The sequence below is a fragment of the Mytilus edulis genome, chromosome 5 (genome assembly GCF_963676685.1).
Source record: "Mytilus edulis chromosome 5, xbMytEdul2.2, whole genome shotgun sequence".
NCBI classification, from domain to species: domain Eukaryota; kingdom Metazoa; phylum Mollusca; class Bivalvia; order Mytilida; family Mytilidae; genus Mytilus; species Mytilus edulis.
Window position 1 is genome coordinate 30,978,882 of NC_092348.1, and position 13,450 is coordinate 30,992,331.

Genomic DNA, 13,450 nt, shown 5'->3' on the forward strand with positions numbered 1-13,450 from the left:
TTATACAAACGAATCGTAAAAAAGTTAAACCGAATTGAAATAGCAGTGAAGACTGGCTTTTAACGCCAAAGTTGTAATTGCAACAATACCCCCTAAAGAATTAGAACGAACCATCAGAAAATATCCTCATAAGAGTGAAAAATTAGGAACTTTAACTCGTAATCATCAGCAATCATATGAGAATTTTGTATGTAGAATAAATGAGGATTTTTTTAATGACTTTAATCAGAAAGAAACTCAAGTCACCATACCCTTGCATAGGGCCCTAAGACAGCACAGAGGAAGGAGAGGAAGTGTTTATTCATATAATAAACTTCGTGATGGTTTACATCCAGATCATGATTTGAAAAAACATTGGATGGAAATGATAGTCTCAAGACTGGAGCAGTGTATATAATGTATATGAACCATTAAAAAACTTGTATTAAACATGATATTAGTACACGTATAACAAAAATGTTGTTTGCTATTTTAATATAAAAAAACACACCAAAGAACCCTCTATCAAACAAAGCTATATTTGTGCTCCTCGTCCTTATTAGCATGTCAACATGAATGCTGCTATGGACACAAGGTCCTTACTTGTGTTATTCATGTTAGAAATTCTTACCAACATGACCAAAAAATACATTTAAGCAATATAAATATTTTGATCCCTTTTTCATAAATTATTAAGAGTAGCAGCCTTTTTAAAAAAAAAAAGCCAAGACAAGTATCTCACGACCGACGATGTTTTATATGATTGCCAATGAGGCAACTCTCTACCAGAGACCACATGACATAGAACTGAACAATTATAGGTCACAGTATGGCCATCAAGTTCATCAGTGAGATATATATAATCAAAATAATTTGATAGTCATTTTTTAGTAAAATGTTTGAAAGAGTTTGAATATTTGAAAGAGTTTGATGAAAATAATAAGTTTTCATTTTCTGTTGGTATACAACTTCACATTTAAAATATTATGCCTTTGTATATTGATTGTTGGTGTAAGTTAATAGGCAGTTATTATGAAATGGCTTTGTCACATTGTGTATTGAGGACTGCTTATACATGTATCCTGGCTTTGCACTATTCTCCACATGCAATATATAATAATATGTTATCATAAACACATTACCTGGGTAGCTGGATTATGATTTCTATGATCATATGTAAGTTACAAAGGTACCAGGATTATAATTTAGTACGCCAGACGCACATTTCGTCTACACAAGACTCATCAGTGACGCTCATATCAAAATATTAAAAAGCCAAACAAAAACAAAGTTGATGAGCATTGAGGATCCAAAATTCCAAAAAGTTGTGCCAAATAAGGCTAAGGTAATCTAGAAAAATGAATGCCTGCATTGACCTTAATCTGGGTAGCTGGATTATGATTTCTATGATCAAATGTTGGCATTGACCTTTATCTGGGTAGCTTGTTTATGATTTATATTATCATATGTTGGCATTGACCTATATCTGGGTAGCTTGATTATATTCCATATCATCACATATTATGGCATTGACCTTTATCCGGGTAGCTGGATTATTTCTACATATCATCATATGTTGGCATTGATCTTTATCTGGGTAGCTGGATTATGATTTCTATGATCATGCTTTGACATTGACCTTTATCCGGGTAGATGGATTATGATTTCTATGATCATATTTTGGCATTGACCATAATTTAGGTAGCTGGATTATGATTTCTATGATCATATTTTGGCATTTACCTTAATCCGGGTAGCTGGATTATGATTTCTATAATCATATCTTGGCATTGATCTTTATCTGGGCTGCTGGATTATGATTTATATGATCATATTTTGACATTGACCTTAATCTGGGTAGCTGGATTATGATTTCTATAATCATATCTTTGCAGCTGGATTATGATTTCTATGATCATATTTTGGCATTGACCTTTATCTGGGTAGCTGGATTATGATTTCTATGATCATATGTTGGATTTGATCTTTATCTGGGTAGCTGGAATATGATTTTTATGATCATATTATGGCATTGACCTTTATCCGGGTAGCTGGATTATGATTTCTATGATCATATGTTGGCATTGATCTTTATCTAGGTAGCTGGATTATGATTTCTATGATCATATTATGGCATTGACCTTTATCTGGGTAGCTGGATTATGATTTCTATGATCATATGTTGGCATTGATCTTTATCTGGGTAGCTGGATTATGATTTCTATGATCATATTTTTGCATTGACCTTTATCCGGGTAGCTGGATTATGATTTCTATGATCATATCTTGGCATTGATCTTTATCTGGGTAGCTTGATTATGTTTTCTATGATCATATTATGGCATTGACCTTTATCCGGGTAGCTGGATTATGATTTCTATGATCATATTTTGGCATTGATCTTTATCTGGGTAGCTGGATTATGATTTCTATGATCATATTATGGCATTGACCTTTATCCGGGTAGCTGGATTATGATTTCTATAACCATATGTTGGCATTGATCTTTATCTGGGTAGCTGGATTATGATTTCTATGATCTTATTATGGCATTGACCTTTATCCGGGTAGCTGGATTATGATTTCTATGATCACATGTTGGCATTGATCTTTATCTGGGTAGCTGAATTATGATTTCTATGATCATATTATGGCATTGACCTTTATCCGGGTAGCTGGATTATGATTTCTATAATCATATGTTGGCATTGATCTTTATCCGGGTTGCTGGATTATGATTTCTATGATCATATGTTGGCATTGATCTTTATCTGGGTAGCTGGATTATGATTTCTATGATCTTATTATGGCATTGACCTTTATCCGGGTAGCTGTATTATGATTTCTTTGATCATATTTTGGCATTGACCTTTATCCGGGTAGCTGGATTATGAGTTCTATGATCATATGTTGGCATTGATCTTTATCTGGGTAGCTGGATTATGATTTCTATGATCATATTATGGCATTGACCTTTATCGGGGTAGCTGGATTATGATTTCTATGATCATATGTTGGCATTGATCTTTATCTGGGTAGCTGGATTATGATTTCTATGATCATATTATGGCATTGACCTTTATCCAGGTAGCTGGATTATGATTTCTATGATCATATGTTGGCATTGATCTTTATCTGGGTAGCTGGATTATGATTTCTATGATCATATTATGGCATTGACCTTTATCCGGGTAGCTGGATTTTGATTTCTATAATCATATGTTGGCATTGATCTTTATCCGGGTAGCTGGATTATGATTTCTATGATCATATGTTGGCATTGATCTTTATCTGGGTAGCTGGATTATGATTTCTATGATCTTATTATGGCATTGACCTTTATCCGGGTAGCTGGATTATGATTTCTATGATCATATGTTGGCATTGATCTTTATCTGGGTAGCTGGATTATGATTTCTATGATCATATTATGGCATTGATCTTTATCTGGGTAGCTGGATTATGATTTCTATGATCATATTATGACATTGACCTTTATCCGGTTAGCTGGATTATGATTTCTATGATCATATGTTGGCATTGATCTTTATCTGGGTAGCTGGATTATGATTTCTATGATCATATTTTGGCATTGACCTTAATCCGGGTAGCTGGATTATGATTTCTATGATCATATTTTGGCATTTACCTTAATCCGGGTAGCTGGATTATGATTTCTATAATCATATCTTGGCATTGATCTTTATCTGGGCTGCTGGATTATGATTTATATGATCATATTTTGGCATTGACCGTAATCTGGGTAGCTGGATTATGATTTCTATAATCATATCTTGGCAGCTGGATTATGATTTCTATGATCATATTTTGGCATTGACCTTTATCTGGGTAGCTGAATTATGATTTGTATGATCATATGTTGGCATTGATCTTTATCTGGGTAGCTGGATTATGATTTCTATGATCTTATTATGGCATTGACCTTTATCTGGGTAGCTGGATTATGATTTCTATGATCATATTATGGCATTGACCTTTATCCGGGTAGCTGGATTATGATTTCTATAACCATATGTTGGCATTGATCTTTATCTGGGTAGCTGGATTATGATTTCTATGATCTTATTATGGCATTGACCTTTATCCGGGTAGCTGGATTATGATTTCTATGATCACATGTTGGCATTGATCTTTATCTGGGTAGCTGAATTATGATTTCTATGATCATATTATGGCATTGACCTTTATCCGGGTAGCTGGATTATGATTTCTATAATCATATGTTGGCATTGATCTTTATCCGGGTTGCTGGATTATGATTTCTATGATCATATGTTGGCATTGATCTTTATCTGGGTAGCTGGATTATGATTTCTATGATCTTATTATGGCATTGACCTTTATCCGGGTAGCTGTATTATGATTTCTTTGATCATATTTTGGCATTGACCTTTATCCGGGTAGCTGGATTATGAGTTCTATGATCATATGTTGGCATTGATCTTTATCTGGGTAGCTGGATTATGATTTCTATGATCTTATTATGGCATTGACCTTTATCCGGGTAGCTGTATTATGATTTCTTTGATCATATTTTGGCATTGACCTTTATCCGGGTAGCTGGATTATGAGTTCTATGATCATATGTTGGCATTGATCTTTATCTGGGTAGCTGGATTATGATTTCTATGATCATATTATGGCATTGACCTTTATCGGGGTAGCTGGATTATGATTTCTATGATCATATGTTGGCATTGATCTTTATCTGGGTAGCTGGATTATGATTTCTATGATCATATTATGGCATTGACCTTTATCCAGGTAGCTGTATTATGATTTCTATGATCATATGTTGGCATTGATCTTTATCTGGGTAGCTGGATTATGATTTCTATGATCATATTATGGCATTGACCTTTATCCGGGTAGCTGGATTTTGATTTCTATAATCATATGTTGGCATTGATCTTTATCCGGGTAGCTGGATTATGATTTCTATGATCATATGTTGGCATTGATCTTTATCTGGGTAGCTGGATTATGATTTCTATGATCTTATTATGGCATTGACCTTTATCCGGGTAGCTGGATTATGATTTCTATGATCATATGTTGGCATTGATCTTTATCTGGGTAGCTGGATTATGATTTATATGATCATATTATGGCATTGATCTTTATCTGGGTAGCTGGATTATGATTTCTATGATCATATTATGACATTGACCTTTATCCGGTTAGCTGGATTATGATTTCTATGATCATATGTTGGCATTGATCTTTATCTGGGTAGCTGGATTATGATTTCTATGATCATATTTTGGCATTGACCTTAATCCGGGTAGCTGGATTATGATTTCTATGATCATATTTTGGCATTTACCTTAATCCGGGTAGCTGGATTATGATTTCTATAATCATATCTTGGCATTGATCTTTATCTGGGCTGCTGGATTATGATTTATATGATCATATTTTGGCATTGACCGTAATCTGGGTAGCTGGATTATGATTTCTATAATCATATCTTGGCAGCTGGATTATGATTTCTATGATCATATTTTGGCATTGACCTTTATCTGGGTAGCTGAATTATGATTTGTATGATCATATGTTGGCATTGATCTTTATCTGGGTAGCTGGATTATGATTTCTATGATCTTATTATGGCATTGACCTTTATCTGGGTAGCTGGATTATGATTTCTATGATCATATTATGGCATTGACCTTTATCCGGGTAGCTGGATTATGATTTCTATAACCATATGTTGGCATTGATCTTTATCTGGGTAGCTGGATTATGATTTCTATGATCTTATTATGGCATTGACCTTTATCCGGGTAGCTGGATTATGATTTCTATGATCACATGTTGGCATTGATCTTTATCTGGGTAGCTGAATTATGATTTCTATGATCATATTATGGCATTGACCTTTATCCGGGTAGCTGGATTATGATTTCTATAATCATATGTTGGCATTGATCTTTATCCGGGTTGCTGGATTATGATTTCTATGATCATATGTTGGCATTGATCTTTATCTGGGTAGCTGGATTATGATTTCTATGATCTTATTATGGCATTGACCTTTATCCGGGTAGCTGTATTATGATTTCTTTGATCATATTTTGGCATTGACCTTTATCCGGGTAGCTGGATTATGAGTTCTATGATCATATGTTGGCATTGATCTTTATCTGGGTAGCTGGATTATGATTTCTATGATCATATTATGGCATTGACCTTTATCGGGGTAGCTGGATTATGATTTCTATGATCATATGTTGGCATTGATCTTTATCTGGGTAGCTGGATTATGATTTCTATGATCATATTATGGCATTGACCTTTATCCAGGTAGCTGGATTATGATTTCTATGATCATATGTTGGCATTGATCTTTATCTGGGTAGCTGGATTATGATTTCTATGATCATATTATGGCATTGACCTTTATCCGGGTAGCTGGATTTTGATTTCTATAATCATATGTTGGCATTGATCTTTATCCGGGTAGCTGGATTATGATTTCTATGATCATATGTTGGCATTGATCTTTATCTGGGTAGCTGGATTATGATTTCTATGATCTTATTATGGCATTGACCTTTATCCGGGTAGCTGGATTATGATTTCTATGATCATATGTTGGCATTGATCTTTATCTGGGTAGCTGGATTATGATTTCTATGATCATATTATGGCATTGATCTTTATCTGGGTAGCTGGATTATGATTTCTATGATCATATTATGACATTGACCTTTATCCGGTTAGCTGGATTATGATTTCTATGATCATATGTTGGCATTGATCTTTATCTGGGTAGCTGGATTATGATTTCTATGATCATATTTTGGCATTGACCTTAATCCGGGTAGCTGGATTATGATTTCTATGATCATATTTTGGCATTTACCTTAATCCGGGTAGCTGGATTATGATTTCTATAATCATATCTTGGCATTGATCTTTATCTGGGCTGCTGGATTATGATTTATATGATCATATTTTGGCATTGACCGTAATCTGGGTAGCTGGATTATGATTTCTATAATCATATCTTGGCAGCTGGATTATGATTTCTATGATCATATTTTGGCATTGACCTTTATCTGGGTAGCTGAATTATGATTTGTATGATCATATGTTGGCATTGATCTTTATCTGGGTAGCTGGATTATGATTTCTATGATCATATTATGGCATTGACCTTTATCCGGGTAGCTGGATTATGATTTCTATGATCATATGTTGGCATTGATCTTTATCTGGGTAGCTGGATTATGATTTCTATGATCCTATATGGCATTGACCTTTATCCGGGTAGCTTGATTATGATTTCTTTGATTATATGTTGGCATTGATCTTTATCTGGGTAGCTGGATTATGATTTCTATGATCATATTTTGGCATTGACCTTATTCCGGGTAGCTGGATTATGATTTCTATGATCATATGTTGGCATTGATCTTTATCTGGGTAGCTGGATTATGATTTCTATGATCATATTATGGCATTGACCTTTATCCGGGTAGCTGGATTATGATTTCTATAATCATATGTTGGCATTGATCTAGATCTTTATCTGGGTAGCTGGATTATGATTTCTATGATCATATTATGGCATTGACCTTTATCCGGGTAGCTGGATTATGATTTCTATGATCATATGTTGGCATTGATCTTTATCTGGGTAGCTGGATTATGATTTCTATGATCATATTATGGCATTGACCTTTATCCGGGTAGCTGGATTATGATTTCTATGATCATATGTTGGCATTGATCTTTATCTGGGTAGCTGGATTATGATTTCTATGATCATATTATGGCATTGACCTTTATCCGGGTAGCTGGATTATGATTTCTATGATCATATGTTGGCATTGACCTTTATCCGGGTAGCTGGATTATGATTTCTATGATCAAAAATTAAGAGATGCACGATTAGGGAGAATTTATATTCTCCCAAAAGTTCATCGTCTTGAAACAGAGACGTTTAAACAAATACAACATGATGGATTAAATGAATTAAATATAATTCCACCTGGTAGACCAATTATATCACAGTGTGGTTCTGTAACTGAACTTATAGGTCATTACGTTGACTTTTTTCTTATACCAATAGTTCAAAATCAGTCTACATATATAAAAGATACTAAATCGTTCATTAATATCATTGAGAAATTAAAACCTATGGCAAACAGCCTTTTGGTTTCATATGATATAACACAGATGTTTACTAATCTACCTCAAGAAGCGTCATTGAGTGCGGTTGAACGAGCCTATGACAGTTTTGACAAATCAAACTTCAAAGTCAATGCTCCGCCAGTCAACATGGTCAATGTATTAATACATTTGTTGAGAATTATTTTAGAAAACAATGTATTTGAATTTGATGTGAAAATTTACAAACAAGTAACAGGTACGGCAATTGGAGCAGTTCCTTCACCGGAAATCTGTGACATACTTATGTTTGAAATAATGAATCAAATTATTTCTGCATTTCAATATAAAGACAAAATATTCTATCATGGCAGATATAGAGACGATGGATTCATTATATATGATGGAACATCAGATGAAATTATAGATTTTTTTCGTCTAGCAAATGATTATAACCCTTTATTAAAGTTCACCTATGAAATCAAAAACGATAAGATGTCGTTCTTGGATGTTGATGTAATTAAAGGTCAACGATTTACAACATATGGCATCCTTGACCTTGAAATACATTTTAAAGAAACAAATTCTTATCTGTTTCTGCACAGATATAGCTGTCACTCACAGCATTCAGAGGGTTTATTAAAGGTGAAGCAATACGGCAAATTAGAAATACAAGTGACCATAACAAATTAATAAACAATCTAACTAATTTCAAAGTAGGGGTTATGATAACGCTGAAATAGATGATAGTATTACTGATGCTTTATCAATTGACCGTACTGATTTATTACAACAAAACAAATCTAAAGAGAAGCAAAGTATTCCGTTAGTTTTAATAACTAAATATAATCCATAATTATATACGTAAAATAAAGAAACGTATAATGAAACACTGGCATTTATTACAGTTCGACGAAGACTGTGTACAAATATTCAATACAGCACCAATAGTTGCGTATAGCAAACATAAAAGTATTGGGGATATGCTTAGTAGATCAAAGTTAAAGACTTTAACATTAAATTGACAGTTGGACCCCTGATGATGGTAGATCTGTCATAATAACTAGATATATTGAAGAAGAATAAAAATATAAATATATCAATATAAATATGAATAATTTTCATATTTGATTATATTCAAATAATGCATCTTAAAATGACCATCCCAAGCTTAACTACCGAAACTCGAAATTGATATTTGTGTCGGGTCCTATCAGCAATATGGGATGCGTGGTTGCATGGGTGTTTATTATAACAAAAGAGCCTGAATGAACATGTAGTAGAATATTTATCTTGATGCAGATATTTCAATCCTGTTTTCTAAATCATCAAACATGTCAACAAATGTGACTTTAGTTTGATATTATAATTTGTAGGCAATGTACTGCATTTATATGCACTTGTCCTTTAGCCAAGAGCCTTTTTGTAAAAGTAATTAAGGATATTGTTTCTTGGAAAACTTTAACTGAAGTTCAAGTATTTTCTGGTGAAAATACCCCCCTCCCCCTTTTCAAAGTGGACCATGTACCTTTTCCGTCATTTCCGTAGTTAATATCCTTTTTAACCACTCGGAATTTAGCATGATTTTCTGTTTCATAATTTTGTATTGTTTGTTGTACATCAGATACAGATTTTACTAAAATTTCTGTCATTTTCGCTTTTCTTTTTGTCTATGTAATTTTATATGTTCTATTCTTCTAAACTGGTCCGCCGTTCTATCTATAGCTTTGCACCGATCTTACGGGGGTGATCTTACACTGACACACCGCGTCCTCGTTGGATACCTACTTCATACATGTAACTTGTTTGTCATAGGCTATCGTTGACAATGATTTGATGCTCACTCAGTCTGTCAGAGGCCTTTCACTCGGGATTTGTTACACATTTCAATACATAAAATGAAATGTTCTTTTCACAAAACTTTAAAAAGAAATATGTTTTAAATATTATTTTATACCATCACATACAACAGTTTCCTTTTTAAGAATAATAATGTTCAGAGCTGATATCATTAAATAATTAAAAAAAAAACATACGTTATTGATTGTTAAAATCTTTAAGTTGATGGTGTTAAATCACAAAACATCTTATCAATTAAGGTTATATATACATACTCCTACGTTGTGATATTTAAAAGCTCGAGAGACCTTCTGTTAATTTAATGCATGTGGGTTTTGTTTTTTGAAGATTTCCCGATATTAAAACAAAACAATTTTAAAATACCAAAAATTGATTGATTCATTTTTTTTTGTCAGTTTGGCCATTCAAGTCCTACACAACTTCTCACGAATTTGCTCTTTTTCTAACAAAATGTGTAATCTTTTGATGTATTCTTTTGTTGAAAAATGACTGTTACCCCCTTTTGTTAATTTTTTTTTTTCGCTTTTTTTGTGTGTGTCTCATTGACGTACAGGACAACCGGACTACTCCTTTCTTCATATTTAAAAACATACATTATGACATCTTTACCAATCCATGACGCAAAATGACTAAATTAAACTTACAACAGAAGAAAGATAATGACCATCGCTTTTATGGTCTACTTAATTTCGAAGTCAAAAGGTGTTTTTGTAATAATGTTGTAAACAAAAAAAAAACAACAATAGTTATATTTGAAAAGGTAACGAGGTGTAAATCATAACAATTATTTTATTTCAAATGAATATCAAAATGTAGCATTGTTTCGCGACGAGCAAATTTTGACTTTTGACCGCATTTTTTAAATTAATTATCTTGCTGTATTCCTGTTTGAAGCTGCACTTTGTAGTTTGTTTTTCTTGTATTGTTTACTGCCAAATAAAGTCAAAACAGAAAAAAAGTCGGAAGGTTACAAGTTTAAATAGAGAATCGAATTGGGAATGTTTAAAAGAAACAACAACCCGAACAAAGAGTAAACAAAACAGCCGAAGGCCACCAATTTGTCTTCAACACAGCGAAATGCGCACTTCCGTTGACCCCTAAACAAAACTGTGTACTAGTTCAGTGAAAATGGACGTCAGACTAAATTTCTGAACAACTAAATGAACTAAAATTGATAAACTTATAAGACTACTAGTAACAAATGCCCGAGGCTTTATACTTGGAACAAGCGCAAAAAAATGCGGTGGGATTAAACATGTTAAGAGAGATCCCATCCACCCCTATACCTCTAGCCAATGTAAAATAAACAAACACTCAGAAATACACAGCTATATATTTTGCGCGTACTAAATCTGACTGGGGAGGGTGCATGTTATACTGATTAAGCACACTGCATTGCGTGTCTTGTCAGGGAGGGATTGCATGTTAAACTAGATGAGCACCACTTTATTTTTAGACAAACGTCCGGCTGTCCGGATTTTTTGTTGTTCATTGTTGATTAAACGTCTATTTCTGTTATTTATGGGTATTACTCGATAGTCTTTGTTGTGGTCTCTTTTAATGTTCATACCTTTTATCTGTTTATGTATTATTGTCGTATAACATATCTAAAGCCGTTTTATTACGAAACTATCTACAATATATTTAATTTAGTCCTAAACATGCATGACAAATTTGACACTAGGCGTAGCACCACAAAATCAATACACCAATGTATCGTCACACCATGATCGCTGTACGTTACAACTTGATTGTATAAAATTTTATATGATTTGCATCGTCATTTAAAATTTGTTGTACATCATATACAAAAGCTGTTTAAATATGTAACAATATCTAACCTATATTTTAAGATTAATTGTTTTCTCAAAACATACAAAGGTAGTTGACCAAGCTCGCCACAAAGAAAACTAATAAGAGCACGTTTACCTAATTTTAAAGCAAACCTACAAAAACGGTTATGAATAATCTCTATGTCGTTGAAAACGCCATATTTCGGAAGAATAGTTCAGTACCAATCCAACCATACTGTCATAAAGAAGATATTGTTGCTTTATAGAAATGTAAATATTATCTAAACATTTTAAGAGTGATGAGAGAGATCTTGATCCTTGATATACTAGTTTACAAATAAGGAGATGTAGTATGATTGCTAATATAAAACAACAATCCACCGAAGTTCAAATAAAGTAGACGTTATCAATTATATGTAATCGTAAGACCTTCAACAATAAGAAAACCCCATACCGTGTAGTCGACTACAACAGTCCCCGACATGACAAATAGGAAACAATTCAATTGAAAACCAACGGCTTGATGTTTAATAAAACATTTAACAAAAAACAAATCCGTGACAGACATGAGCCAACGACAACTACTGAACTACAGGGATAGGCATATAAAGAACGTGTTGGGGTTAAGTGATACTTGTAAGCGCCCAACTAGGGGTGGATCCAGGGATTGAGGTTCCGCGGGTTGGAACCCCTTTTTTTGGAAGATCAATGCATTTGAAATGGTCCGCAATTATATTACTTTTGTCAACTCAAACTGTCATATTCCTGACTTGGTACAGACATTTTCTTATATAGCAAATGGTGGATTTAACCTTGTTTTGTAGCTAGCTATTTCTCTCAACTATGTGACAGTCGCATTAAATTCAATTATATTGACAACGATGTGTTAACAAATCAAACAGACATAATAGGTAAAAATGTCAAAATAGGGGTACAACAGTCAACATTGTATTATAATCTAAATCACTATGAAAACAAAGAAATATGAAACATAGAAAAACAAAAGGGCATAGAGACAAAGCACATAAGCAAAATTGAAAGACAAAAATACCAAGTTAACTATAGCACAATAACACAATGACGGGATATAAAAGTACTGAGGAACGTCGAATGGATATCACAAGAGATAAACTTAACAGTAAAAGTAATATTCAAATATAGACGAACTAGTTCCTAAATTTTACACAGCTGAAGATAAATCAATAAACTCATCATAGAAACCAGGATTAAATTTTGTATATATGCCAGACGCGCGTTTTGTCTAAAAATGACTCATCAGTGACGCTCGAATCCAAAAAAGTAAAAAAGGACAAATACAGTACGAAGTTAAAGAGCATTGTGGACCAAAATTCCTAAAAGTTTTGCAAAATCCAGCTAATGTAATCTATTTCTGAGGTTACAAACGATCTCACACATGAGGCGAACTCCTTCCAATGAGACCCCTTAAGCGGTTATGTGATACATAAGTAATACAAACCAAGAACAATGACAATATATGTAATGGCAAATAATATAGCAAAGAAAAGAAATCATTAAACTTTAGTGCTTCAGAGAAAATAGGAATCTTCAAATTAGCTACTAAATAAATTTAATAGTTTGAAATGGAGTCTAACTTTTAACTGCGAAACTAAAGATCGGAAGCAATTTTGTAAATAATAACTAATTTGATTTACGTCAAT